Source organism: Cervus canadensis, chromosome 6 (genome assembly GCF_019320065.1).
Source record: "Cervus canadensis isolate Bull #8, Minnesota chromosome 6, ASM1932006v1, whole genome shotgun sequence".
Taxonomy (NCBI): Eukaryota; Metazoa; Chordata; class Mammalia; order Artiodactyla; family Cervidae; genus Cervus; species Cervus canadensis.
The window spans coordinates 64,305,755-64,319,358 of NC_057391.1; the positions used below are offsets into that span (position 1 = coordinate 64,305,755).

The window sequence follows — 13,604 nt, forward strand, 5'->3', positions numbered from 1 at the left end:
AGTGTTTCACTATGCTTATATAATCTAAGTCTGCCAAAAAATTACAAAGGTATGTTGTAGACTTTTCAGGGGAAAAAATTGTAGAGTGTGTGTTCTGGTTAGAATTATTGCCCAAAAGAGCAAGTTACAACTAACTTGTTCAGTCACCTGCATTGGGAATATTATTGGTCAAACTCATAAGATAACAAAGACCCTAGCAATCAAAACAGATAATGGATTAATTGGAGGTTTTCAAAAGTCAGCAGATTCATAGAATTCATGCCTTAAAACAAACAAAAAAAAAACCTGATAAACAGACAATAAAAATGCTTGCTAAGTCATCTTATTTAACAAGTCTAAGACCAGATTCACCTTCAGACATATTTGTCAGTGTGATTTTTGCAGCTTCACTTAGATAAGTCTTTTGCACATTTAATGTCTTTATCCAGAATTCACAGTGGCTTATTGATATGAAAGATTCATTGATATTTGGCTCAAAAAGACATAAAGTGGAAACTGAGGTATTTTGTTTGAGATTTACAAAAGCTTGAGAAAACATAAGTGTGAAAGGCAACGTGAGTAAAGAACAACAGTAAAAAGTGAAGGTAAAGTATGTCTGAAATTATCTATATATATGTTATATAAACATTTAGTTTCCAAAATATTGAACAGCTTTGTTCTGTGTGTGTGTGTGCGGTCACTCAGTCATGTCTGACTCTTTGCAATCCCATGGACTGTAGCCCTCCAGACTCCTCTGTCCATGGCATTCTCCAGGCAAGAATACTAGAGTGGGTTGCCATTTCCTCCTCCAGGAGATCATCCAGATGTTTGTAAAATGAGATATTCTTTTAACTTTTAAATGTGCTAATATACTGACACAGCTATCTAGTGGTATGAGTAGTCCAAAAAATTCTATTGGCTCTGTTAATACTTTATTTAGAGAGTTTTAAGTTCCTCACATCTGGTTTCTTAAGTATGTTTTGATTAAGTTACAGTTAAAATATTTTACTTCTCGAGATTGTTTTTACTAAGAAATACAGAAAAATCTCCCTATTCAGATTTATTAATACATTTAATTAATCATTAATAATAATAATAAAATATTATTAATACATTTAATTTAATGAGAGTCTGGAGAAGGGGCAGTTACCCTAGTCTCTGCAAAAGTACTTCTGGGAAAACTTCTTGAAAAGGTGAAGCCTGTGCTGAGTTGTAAACAATCAATCAGTGGGAGTGGCCAAGTGAAGGCAAAGCCGTGTTCCAGATACAGAGAATCTCCTGTGCTAGGAAACTCTGAGGTGGAAGAGAAACAGCCTGTAAGCACAGGGACAAGTCATTCAGTGTTGCTGGAACACAGTTCAAAATAGGTTGTGTCGAAAATGAAGCTACAGGTGGGCTGAGACCAGATCATGAAAATTCGTGTCTGTTGTCATGGGAAGCTTATAATATGTTTTATAATCAAAGAGGAACCCTTGAAGGGTTGGAAACAGAAAAGCACAACATCAGGTGTGCCTTAGATCCCTCACTCTGGTGGCAGTGGTGGGCCCAGGGCTGGAAGCAGGCAGCACATAAACCTACAACATTGTGTGAGCCTGAGGTGATGAGTCAGATGAGCTGACTCATCTGACTAGGGAAGTGAGTGTGGGTAGAGAGAAGAGTATGATTTTATAAAATGTTGATGAAGTTCAGTTGGCAGGATGTTGGAAAGGGAGAAGAGCTCTGATGATGACTCCTAGGGCTCTTAATTGAGATAACTAAACAAGGAAGATAATAAAATTCACTAAGATAGGGAACACAAGAAATTATTTCAGGGAAGAGGATGAGAAATTAATTTTGCACGTACTGACCCTGAGGTTCTGTGGGACATCCAGAGTCGGGGTGGCTTTGTGGTGAGGGTACAACAGTAAGTTGGGCATAAGATTAAGTTCAAAACTAAGGGAGAGGCAGTGCTGGAGACAGATTTGGTTTCTTTAGTTTGTTGCTGGCAGGTGAAGTCCAGATAGTGAATAAAGTCACCCAGGCAAAGTAGCGTGAGAACAATTTCCTGAGAATGACATCTTTGGGAAAAACTGGCTTGAAAGGTGTTAAATGCAAGAAGAGGAGCCATTTGGAGAAAACACAGAAGGAAGACACAGAGCCATAAAAGGAAAACCAGAGGATGTGAAGTCCAGAGGGTCAACTTGGTAGAGCGTGGCTGGGGCAGTGGTCAGCACAGCAGAGAGGTTCCTCGAGCCTGCCCTGTTTGCTGGTCAGTCACTGGAGACCCCAGTGAGAACAATTCCAATAGAGGACTAGGGTGAGAACAGGATGGAGGCTGCAGATGTGGACAACGTGAGGCCAATCCTGAGCCTCACTGTGACCCTGAAAATTGCCTTCAGGAAAGTGTTCTCAACATCAGCTTGCCCACTAGTCATTTTATTTCCATCTCAATAAGGGGAAACAAAGCATGCACAGATCTTGTCATATACTGTGAACAGTGTAACAAGACTGCCTACCTGCAGAGTCAGTGAATGAACTGGAGACCGTCTCTGAAGTCTTCAGAAGCTCTTCATCCTCACCATTGCTGACATTATCCTTTGACCTGTCAGCCAGTCACAGACTCAGCTTGCTGTAGGTTGATGTGGGACATCACATCTGCTTGTTTGCCTGCTTGTGACGTTGTGGCACTAGACCACACACCTCTCTTCCTACATTGCTCTCACCCTGCAGACTTACTAATATACCATGTACTGCTTGTCTTTTGAGACAAATGCTTAATTTAAATGGGTATCTTATGATTTTGAGAACAGCTCTATTAAACTCCTCCATCTCTCTTCCCACTCCCTGCCCAATTTGAGCTTCCAGTTTGCTCATTTTCTTGGTGCCCCTACACTTGTCTTCCATTGAATTGAGACCTAGATCCCTTTGCTCATCCTTTTGATCTCCTCCATCAGCCCCCTGCTGGCTCTGCTTCCTTCCCCATTCAGTGTAGACCCTGTAGTTCATTGCTTTAACACCTTGTCCTCTTGTCCTTCTGCCCTACCTACCTAGTAAAACTCACCCTGGCTCCTTACAGCCTTCCCAAGCCCAGGTCAGGCTGCTGCAGACCTTGCCACAGCCATGTGGACCGAGGCTGCCACCCCACATCCACAGCTTCTACAGTCTCCAGCCTCAGCTGACTGCTTATTATTACACATTATTTGCTACCTGCAAGTCCTTGTTCTGTAGCCCTCCTTAGCTTGCAGAGTTTTCTCAGAGCAGACGTTTCAAATTATCTCTACTTTTCTTAATCCACTAGACTGTCCATGTTACATGGTCAGTAAATGTTGATTGATTCTGAGTCTTAGCACGAAACAAACTTTTAAAGGCAGTGTGTTCAAACCTGTGCATTTGAAGGAACATGCACAGTTTGATATATAAAAGGCTGTTGGAAGCAAAGAGACTCTCAAAGGTATAGCCTATATACAGTATTTTATGGAAATCAGAGATAGTATTAATAAAATGAGGCCTCCAAAATGTTTTATATTCTCTGTATGGATGCATGCATAACATTTTGCCCTTAGGCATACTGCCTTCTTTTCTATGTTCCACAAAACTCTGACAACTGCAGCATTTATTTTCAGAATTTCCTCACACAGTTTTTCTTGAAGACAATAGAAATAATAAAAAAGGAAGGCAGATGGTTTTAGTCAGGATTCTCAGTGGCAAGTGACTGGCTGTGTTTAGCAGAAAAGAAGCATTTTGAAAGGAAGTTGGGAAGAATGCTACAACTCAGTAATAAAAATGATACAGCAATTTTTTAAATGGGCAAAATATTTGGAAAGACACTTATCTAAGGAAGATGTAAAAATGACCGATGATCAATTGAAAAGGTGCTCAGCATTGTTAGCCATTAAGGAAATGCAAATCAAAATCTCAGTGAGATACCCTTTCACACCCAAAGTGATGACTAGAATCAAAGAGTCAGATAACAAGTGTTCACTGGGTTGTGGAAAAATCAGAACCCTCATCTATTGCTGGTGGGCACGTAAAATTGTATAGCCACTTTGGAAAACAGTCTAGCAGTTTCAAGTGATTAAATGGGTTGTTATAGGATCCAGCAATACCACTGCTAGGTATATACCCTAGAGAAATGAAAATATGTCCACAAGTATTTACAGAAGCACAATTCATAGTAGGCAAAAGATGGAAACAGTCTAGATGTCCTTCAGTGGAAGAATGAACAAGCAAAATGTGGAATAGCTATATAGTGGAATACTAATTCAGCTGTATAAAGAAGTAAAATACTGATACATACTACAAGTTGGATGAACCTTGAACACATCATGTTAAGTGAAAGAAGTCAGTCACAAAAGTCCATGTATTACATGATTCCACTTATATGAAAACCCAGAAGAGGGAAATTCACAGACAGAAGTTAGATTAGTGGTTACTTAAGCCTGGCAGTGAGGTTGGGAGAGATAGTAAAAGGAGATAGAGTTTCTTTTTGAGGTGATAAAAAAGTTATAAAGTTGACTGTAATGATAGGTGCCTATATCTGTAAATATACTGAAAATCTTTAATTGTACATTTTAAGTGAATGAATTATACAGTATATGAATTATATCTCAATAAAGCTTTTTACTTTTAAATTCAAGAAAGTAGGGAAAACCACTAGACCATTCAGGTATGACCTATAATCAAATCCCTTATGATTATACAGTGGAAGTTAGAAATAGATTCAAGGAATTAGATCTGATAGAGTGCCTGAAGAACTATGGATAGAGGTTCATGACATTGTACAGGAGGCAGGAATCAAGACCATCCCTCAAGAAAAAGATATGCAAAAAGACAAAATGGTTGTCTGAGGAGGCCTTACAAATAACTTAGAAAAGAAGAGAAGCAGAAGGCAAAGGAGAAAAGGAGAGATATACCTATTTGAATGCAGAGTTCCAAGGAATAGCAAGGAGAGATAAGAAAGCCTTCCTCAGTAATCAGTGCAAAGAAACCAAGGAAAACAATAGAATGGGAAAGACGAGATCTCTTCAGGAAAATTAGAGATACCAAGGGAACATTTCATGCAAAGATGGGCTCAATAAAGGACAGAAATGGTAGGGACCTGACAGAAGCAGAAGATATTAAGAAGAGGTGGCAAGAATACACAGAAACTATTCAAAAAGATCTTCACAACTCAGATAATCACGATGGTGTGATCACCCACCTAGAGCCAGACATCTGGAATGTGAAGTCAAGTGGGTCTTAGGAAGCATCACTACGGACAAAGCTCGTGGAGGTGATGGAATTCCAGTTGAGCTATTTCAAATCCTAAAAGATGATGCTGTAAAAGTGCTACACTCAACATGCCAACAAATTTAGAAAACTCAGCAGTGGCCATAGGACTGGAAAAGGTCAGTTTTCATTCCAGTCCCAAAGAAAGACAACCCCAAAGAATGCTCAAACTGCTGCACAATTGCACTCATCTCACACACTAGTAAAGTGATGCTCAAAATTCTCCAAGCCAGGCTTCAACGGTACATGAATTGTGAACTTCCAGATGTTCAAGCTGGATTAGGAAAGGCAGATGAACCAGAGATCAAATTGCTAACATCCATTGGATCATAAAAAAAGCAAGAGAGTTCCAGAAAAACATCTGCTTTATTGACTATGCCAAAGCCTTTGACTGTGTGGATCACAACAAACTGTGGAAAATTCTTAAAGAGATAGGAATACTAGACTACCTGACCTGCCTTTTGAGAAATCTGTGTGCAGGTCAGGAAGCAACAGAACTGGACATGGGACAACAGGCTGGTTCCAAATAGGAAAAGGAGTATGTCAAGGCTGTATATTGTCACCCTGCTTATTTAACTTATATTGCAGAGTATATCATGAGAAACGCTGGGCTGGATGAAGCATAAGCTGGAATCAAGACTGCCAGGAGAAATATCAATAACCTCAGACATGCAGATGACACCACCCTTATGACAGAAAGTGAAGAAGAACTAAAGAGCCTCTTGATGAAAGTGAAAGAGGAGAGTGAAAAAAATTGGCTTAAAACTCAACATTCAGAAAACTAAAATCATGGTCCCTTCACTTCAAGGCAAATAGATGGGGAAGCAGTGGAAACAGTGACAGACTTTATTTTGGGGGGCTCCAAAATCATGCAGATGGTGACTGCAGCCATGAAATTAAAGACACTTGCTCCTTGAAAGAAAAGTTATGACCAATCTAGACAGCATATTAAAAAGCAGAGACATTACTTTGCCAACAAAGGTCCGTCTAGTCAAAGCTATGGTTTTTCCTGTTGTCATATATGGATGTGAGAGTTGGAGTATAAAGAAAGCTGAGCCTGAAGAATTGATGCTTTTGAACTGGGGTATTGGAGAAGACTCTTGAGAGTCCCTTGGACTGCAAGAAGATCCAAGCAGTCCATCCTAAAGGAAATCAGTCCTGAATATTCATTGGAAGGACTGATGTTGAAGCTGAATCTCCAATACTTTGGCCACCTGATGTGAAGAAATGATTCATTTGAAAAGACCCTGATGCTGGGAAAGATTGAAGGCAGGAGGAGAAGGGGACGACAGGATGAGATGGTTGGATGGATTCACCAACTCAATGGACATGAGTTTGAGTAATCTCCGGGAATTGGTGATGGACAGGAGGGATGCCTGTCCATGGGGTCACAAGGAGTCGGACACGACTGAGTGACTGAACTGAACTGAAAGTTTTGTAAAAGAGGAAACATTCAAATCTAGAATTTAAAAACGAGAGAAGAAAGCTGGAAAGCTTGCAGAATTTCTGGGAAGGCTGGATTAGCAGGCTCTGATCCCAAAGTATTCATAGTCCCAGGCAAGTATGTGCTGGTGAAATCACCACAGCTGCCATCCCTGGGCCCCAGGCACCCCAGCTCACATCACCGACACTGATCTGGATTCTGAGCACTAGCCCTGAAAGTGTTGCCATTATTGTCTGCTAAAATGATGCACAAATCCCACCCACCATGTCTGATTCTGTCTCCATACCTGCTTTTTGGCCTCATGAATTTCCAGTTCAAAGAATGGAGCAGGTGATTCTGACAGGCAGAGCCCAGGTCATATACCCATGCTGTAGCTGCAATGGAGACCAGAAAAATATCCTATATTTCAGTGTGTGTAATAAGAAGGGCTGTGCCTCATAAGCTTGTATCCCTCTAGCATACGAAAGGATTTTAGATGTTGAGTAGCAAAAGAAAAAAGAAGGTCCACTGCTCTTGTCTTCAGTCTATAGACTGAGTTGATTTCTAAGCAAACTCTTTTGAGATGCTAAAAAAATCAAGATTATAGGTTTGATTTTCATTACTGGCTTTATAATAAGTTACCTTCTCTTCTATAACCTTACTCAGCAGTCTCACAAATTATTTCTATGATATCCAGAAAAATCAGGTGAAAGAGTATATGGATTATTCATTGTAAAACAATCTTGACCTTGGCAGGAGGGGTGATATGGGACAGAAGTGAGGTGGGAAAAATTCAGATTTTAGACCTTGCTGATGTAGGATTAGTCTTCACTAAAATGCTAATGTACATAAGTATCTGTAATAGTCTAAGGTGGCTGGATAAATTTTACCACTGATAATTTTACTTATATTATCTTCAATTTCTGAAACCTTATGAAATATTTGAAAAGGCACTTAACATAGTTCATAATTCCAATAATTAATGTCAACAATTCAAACACTTTAGGATGTCTTCCTGAGCATAATAATGTGCTAAAAATCATTGTAGATTAATGAGTCTTGAGTTTTCTTCCTGAGGATTTGTACATATCAGTTCTCTTTAATTAACTATTTGCTGGTTTTAAACTTTAACTGCCCTTTCAAAAAAAGAAAAGATTAATATAAGTCTTGAGAGGTGTGTACAATTCAGGTTGGTAGTGTGTTGTTTAGATAACACATAAACATAAATACAATTCTAATAATTGACAAAGCTTCTGTTCTATTCTTCACTCAAAGAGGTGCATATCTAACTAAATAAATGTACAATATATCATTGAAAATGAAAGTGAAATCGCTCAGTTGTTTCTGACTCTTTGCAACCCCATGGACTGTAGCCTACCACGCTCCTCTGTCGATGGGATTTTCCAGGCAAGAGTACTAGAGTGGGTTGCCATTTCCTTCTCCAGAGGATCTTCTCGACCCAGGGATTGTACCCGGGTCTCCCGCATTGTAGGCAGACGCTTTACCATCTGAGCCACCAGGGAAGTATATCATTAGTCTGAGATAAATGATTTGACATTAAAACTAAAATAGCCATCTCTCACCCATAATATAATTATTTTAAATAGCTAGACTAACAATTTTAATCCTGGTTCTGCCACTTAATTACCTACTATAGGACCCTGGAAAATTTATTTGGCCTCCCTGAGCCTCAATTTCTTCATTTGAGAAAAGGAGACAAACCACCATTTATTCCCAGGGTTATTGTGAAAATTAAATGAATATAAAGAAGGCAGTAGAACAATACCTGAAACATGGCTAACAAGAAACTCAACAAATGTTAGCAAATTATCTTGGAAATTTGCTGATTTCTTTAGACATTTTATATTGATGCAATTTCAGATTTATAAAATAAGTGGCACGAATGGCTCACTGTTTGTCTGCCCTTTACTCAGGCTCCCAAATATTAATATATTACCACATTTGCTTTATCCTTGACTCAGTGGATATGTATGTATTATTTTGCTTTTTAACCATTTAAGAATAAGCTGCAGTCATGATGTCCTCTTACCCTTAAATGCTTCAAGATATGTTTCTTTAAACCACCATTGTCTTACGTATACACAGTGTAGGTCTCAAAACAAATTATCAGTGATACAACACTGTTTGCCCTCTGGCGTGGGGTAGATCCTCAGAGTTCATCAGAGTGTCTGATGAACTATGGATGGAGGTTGGTGACATTGTACAGGAGACAGGGATCAAGACCATCCCCAAGAAAAAGAAATGCAAAAAAGCAAAATGGCTGCCTGAGGAGGCCTTACAAATAGCTGTGAAAAGAAGAGAAGCAAAAAGCAAAGGAGAAAAGGAAAGATATACCCATTTGAATGCAGAGTTCCAAGGAATAGCAAGGAGAGATAAGAAAGCCTTCCTCAGTGATCAGTGCAAAGAAACCAAGGAAAACAATAGAATGGGAAAGACTAGAGATCTCTTCAGGAAAATTAGAGATACCAAGGGAACATTTCATGCAAAGATGGGCTCAATAAAGGACAGAAATGGTAAGGACCTAACAGAAGCAGCAGATATTAAGAAGAGGTGGCAAGAATACACAGAAGAACTATACAAAAAAGATCTTCATGACCGAGATAATCATGATGGTGTGATCACCCACCTAGAGCCAGACATCCTGGAATGTGAAGTCAAGTGGGCGTTAGAAAGCATCACTACGAACAAAGTTAGTGGAGGTGATGGAATTCCAGTTGAGCTATTTCAAATCCTGGAAGATGACTCTGTGAAGGTCCTACACTCAATATGCCAACAAATTTAGAAAACTCAGCAGTGGCCATGGGACTGAAAAAGATCAGTTTTCATTCCAATCCCAAAGAAAGATAATCCCAAAGAATGCTCAAACTACTGCACAATTGCACTCATCTCACATGCTAGTAAAGTAATGCTCAAAATTCTCCAAGCTAGGTTTCAGCAATATGTGAACCATGAACTTCCAGATGTTCAAGCTGGTTTTAGAAAAGGCAGAGGAACCACAGATCAAATTGCCAACATCTGCTGGATCATCGAAAAAGCAAGAGAGTTCCAGAAAAACATCTATTTCTGCTTTATTGACGATGCCAAAACCTTTGTGAGGATCACAATAAACTGTGGAAAATTCTGAAAGAGATGGAAATACCAGACCACCTGACCTGCCTCTTGAGAAACCTGTATGCAGCTCAGGAAACAACAGTTAGAACTGGACATGGAACAACAGACTGGTTCCAAATAGGAAAAGGAGTACATCAAGGCTGTATATTGTCATCCTGCCTATTTAACTTACATGCAGAGTACATCATGAGAAACGCTGGGCTGGAGGAAGCACAAGCTGGAATCAAGATTGCCGGGAGAAATATCAATAACCTCAGATATGCAGATGACATCACCCTTATGGCAGAAAGTGAAGAACTAAAGAACCTCTTGATGAAAGTGAAAGAGGAGAGTGAAAAAGTTGGCTTAAAGCTCAACATTCAAAAAACTAAGATCATGGCATCTGGTCCCATCACTTCATGGGAAATAGATAGGGAAGCAGTGGAAACAGTGACAGACTTTATTTTTGGCAGTTCCAAAATCATGCAGATGGTGATTGCAGCCATGAAATTAAAAGATGCTTACTCCTTGGAAGGAAAATTATGACGAACCTAGACAGCATATTAAAAAGCAGAGACATTGTTTTGCCAACAAAGGTCCGTCTAGTCAAGGGTATGGTTTTTCCATTGGTCACGTATGGATGTGAGAGTTGGACTATAAAGAAAGCTGAGCGCCAAAGAATTGATCCTTTTGAACTGTGGTGTTGGAGAAGACTCTTGAGAGTCACTTGGACTGCGAGGAGATCCATCCAGTCCATCCTAAAGGAGATCAGTCCTGGGTGTTCATTGGAAGGACTGATGTTGAAGCTGAAACTCCAGTACTTTGGCTACCTGATGCGAAGAGCTGACTCATTGGAAAAGACCCTGATGCTGGGAAATATTGAGGGCAGGAGGAGAAGGGGATGACAGAGGATGAGATCGTTGGATGGCATCACTGACTCGATGGACATGGGTTTGGGTGAACTCCAGGAGTTGGTGATGGACAGGGAGGCCTGGCATGGGTTACTGAACAACACTGTTACCTAATCTTCAGACTTGAACAACACTGTTACCTAATCTTCAGACTTGACTCAATTTTTTCCACGTGCTTATAGTAGAAGAAAGTCCTAGATCATGCCTTTTATTCTATTGTCATCCTTTTGGTCTCTAATCTGGGGCAGTTCCTCATGATGATTTTGGTTCTTCTCAAGACTGACATTTCTCGATATATACAGGTCAGTTATTCTTCAGTCTGAGTTTGTCTGTCCTCTTGCTTAAATTCAGGTAATGCATTTTTGGCGGGAATGCCGTAGAAATGATGCTGTATTCTTTTTTATTACAATAGAAAAAAAGGCATATGATGATTTTTTGTCCCATTAATGGACAAAGTTAATGTCCCATTAACTTTGATGATGTAATTAAGACTGTGTCGGTCCAGTCTGCCACTGTAATTACTGTTTCTTCTTTTGTAATTATTTACAGGTAAATACCTTTAGACAGTGTACATAGTTCTGTTACTCCAAACTTTACCCTCTACTTTGGTATCCACTGATGATTATTATGATGCTTGTGAAGTGGGGATTTCTAATTCTTCTAATTTCTTCTATAGTTATTAGTTGACTTTCCATGGACTTTCCCTTGTCACCCAATTTTTTAAATCACTACAGATCCATAGCCTTTTTTTTTTTTTTTTTTTAGATTCATAGATTCTTATTTATTCATTGGGTTACAATCTATTACTCTAATTATTTTTATACTCAAGTTATCCCCAGTTTGGCCAATGAGAGTCCTGTAAGCTGGCTAATATGCTCTTTGGTCATGTCTCCATTTGAGCATTTCCTTACTTTGTGTCCCAAAATGTTTCTAATTCGTTTGGTACTTGAGCTTTTCCAACCCTGGAATCAGCCATTTCTCCAAGGATGCTAATTTATGTTTTAAGTAGAAGAAAGAATCTTGTATCTTTTGCTGGCTTTCCAAAGTCATATTGACAGCTGAAACTTAGAAGTTTCTTTAAACTGTTACTAATACTTTAAGATTAATTCATTCTTTTATTTGCTAAGTTTTCTTTCTGTGCTTGGGACCAGATGCTTCCAATTAAGTGAAGTTTAGCTCCAGTTCACATTTCAAAAAACATATGCAGAAATGGGTTAGAAACCTGGGAACTGAAGAGAAAATTGAAAGAAGAATAGAGTTTTAATAAAGGAGCAGGGAGGACATTCAATTCAGGGCTACAGCATGGGCAAAGGTATGGAGCTAGGAATAGGCAAGTCTTACTAGGGAATTTTAAGGAGCTTGACTGCTTGGTGTGAGTTCATGTTGGTAATTAGTGTCTAGGGGGCCCACTTTATTGGGAGCCTGGATTCCAGGTTGATTCTAATTCATCCTGTAGGAATAAATAGTATTCACAAAGAGTATGCTTTAGAAAGTTTAGTCTGATGTTATATTGCAGAAGGATTAGAAAAATGTAAGGCAAGTTAGGAAACTATTACTTTGAATCTAAGGCAATAGGAATACAAATGGAAAGGAATCTGGAAATGAATTTGGAAGGAAGAAATAACTTTGGGTTGTTGAATCAGGAAAACTGGGAGAATGGAGTATTCTGCAAGAAACAGGAAACTGATGATTTTTATAAGGGAAGGAGAACAGGAAAATTGTGAAGAGAAATTCAAAGAAAACCAGGTTTGGTGATATTGAAAATTGTTAGCTTTTTTTCCTACTAAGTTTGATTAAAAGCTATACAATTACTCCATAATTTTCATACAAAACAATATAGCTAAAAAAGTAATGACCTATGATTTGACCTCTCAAATCATATCTCTAAATTGAGATCCAGATTCCTCAATTAATTTGAAATGTGGGCTTTTGTTGGCATTGGGAATGTGGAATTTGTTTCCAAGTGTAGCATTTGATTCTTCTGTGTTACTGAAATTCACACTCCCACCCTTCTCTTTAAAAAAAAAAAATATCATTTTTAACTTTGACTTTGTGTAAAGAAGAAATCATTAGAAGCTAAGAATTTAGCTTACAAGGTCTTAAAATCACCAAATATTATGACCAAGACATACTTTGCCATATGTTGGGAGATAGATGTAGAAAGTACCTAAATCCAAATATTCCACAAGGAGTGAGAGTGAGTGTTCCCGAACAGATATTCCTTTTTTTCCCTTTTATTTATTTATTTTTAAAAGCTTTTTATTTTGTATTAAGATATAGCTGATTAACAATGCTGTGATATTTTGATAGTTTCAGGTGAGCAGCGAAGGGACTCAGCCATACACATACGTGTATCCATTCTCCCCCCGGCTCCCCTCCCATCCAGGCTGACACATAACATTGAGCAGAGTTCCCTGTGCCATACAGTAGGTCCTTGTTGGTTATCCATTTTTAATTTAGCAGTGTGTACCTGTCCATCCAAAACTCCATAACTGTCCCTCTACTCCGTCCCTTCCTCACTGGTAACCATAAGTTCATTTTCTAAGTCTGTAAGTCTGTTTCTACCAAACAGATACTCTGCCATTTCATTAATTTTTCAGTCTTAATCAGTCATGATCATTTTTCTTCTTAGATATAGCAAGAAAAATGGCACAGGTTTGTTATCGTTGTAGTTTCTGTCTCTTCCGGCTTTCTGAAATGGCTTGAATCCTAAAGAGTACATCAGAGAACTAAACCTCATTCAGTTCATAAGATACCAAGCAGGTTTGTTCGTTTGTTTCTTAATAGGTTAATATATGGACTTTGTAATTAAAATCTGTTGAAAGGAATTATTACACGAAGTAATGTACTAACCATCTAATGTGTTGGGATAGTGCTGGGCGGCTCTCATAATTTCTGCTGCTACAGTTTGTAAAAAGGAAAATAAAGTCAGT

General features: G+C 38.8%; 1 protein-coding gene across 1 annotated transcript in view; it reads left to right on the forward strand.

The window, feature by feature from the left end:
- The window catches only part of TMEM260 (transmembrane protein 260), a 71,096-nt gene that overhangs the window by 19,875 nt on the left and 37,617 nt on the right, over window positions 1-13,604 (forward strand).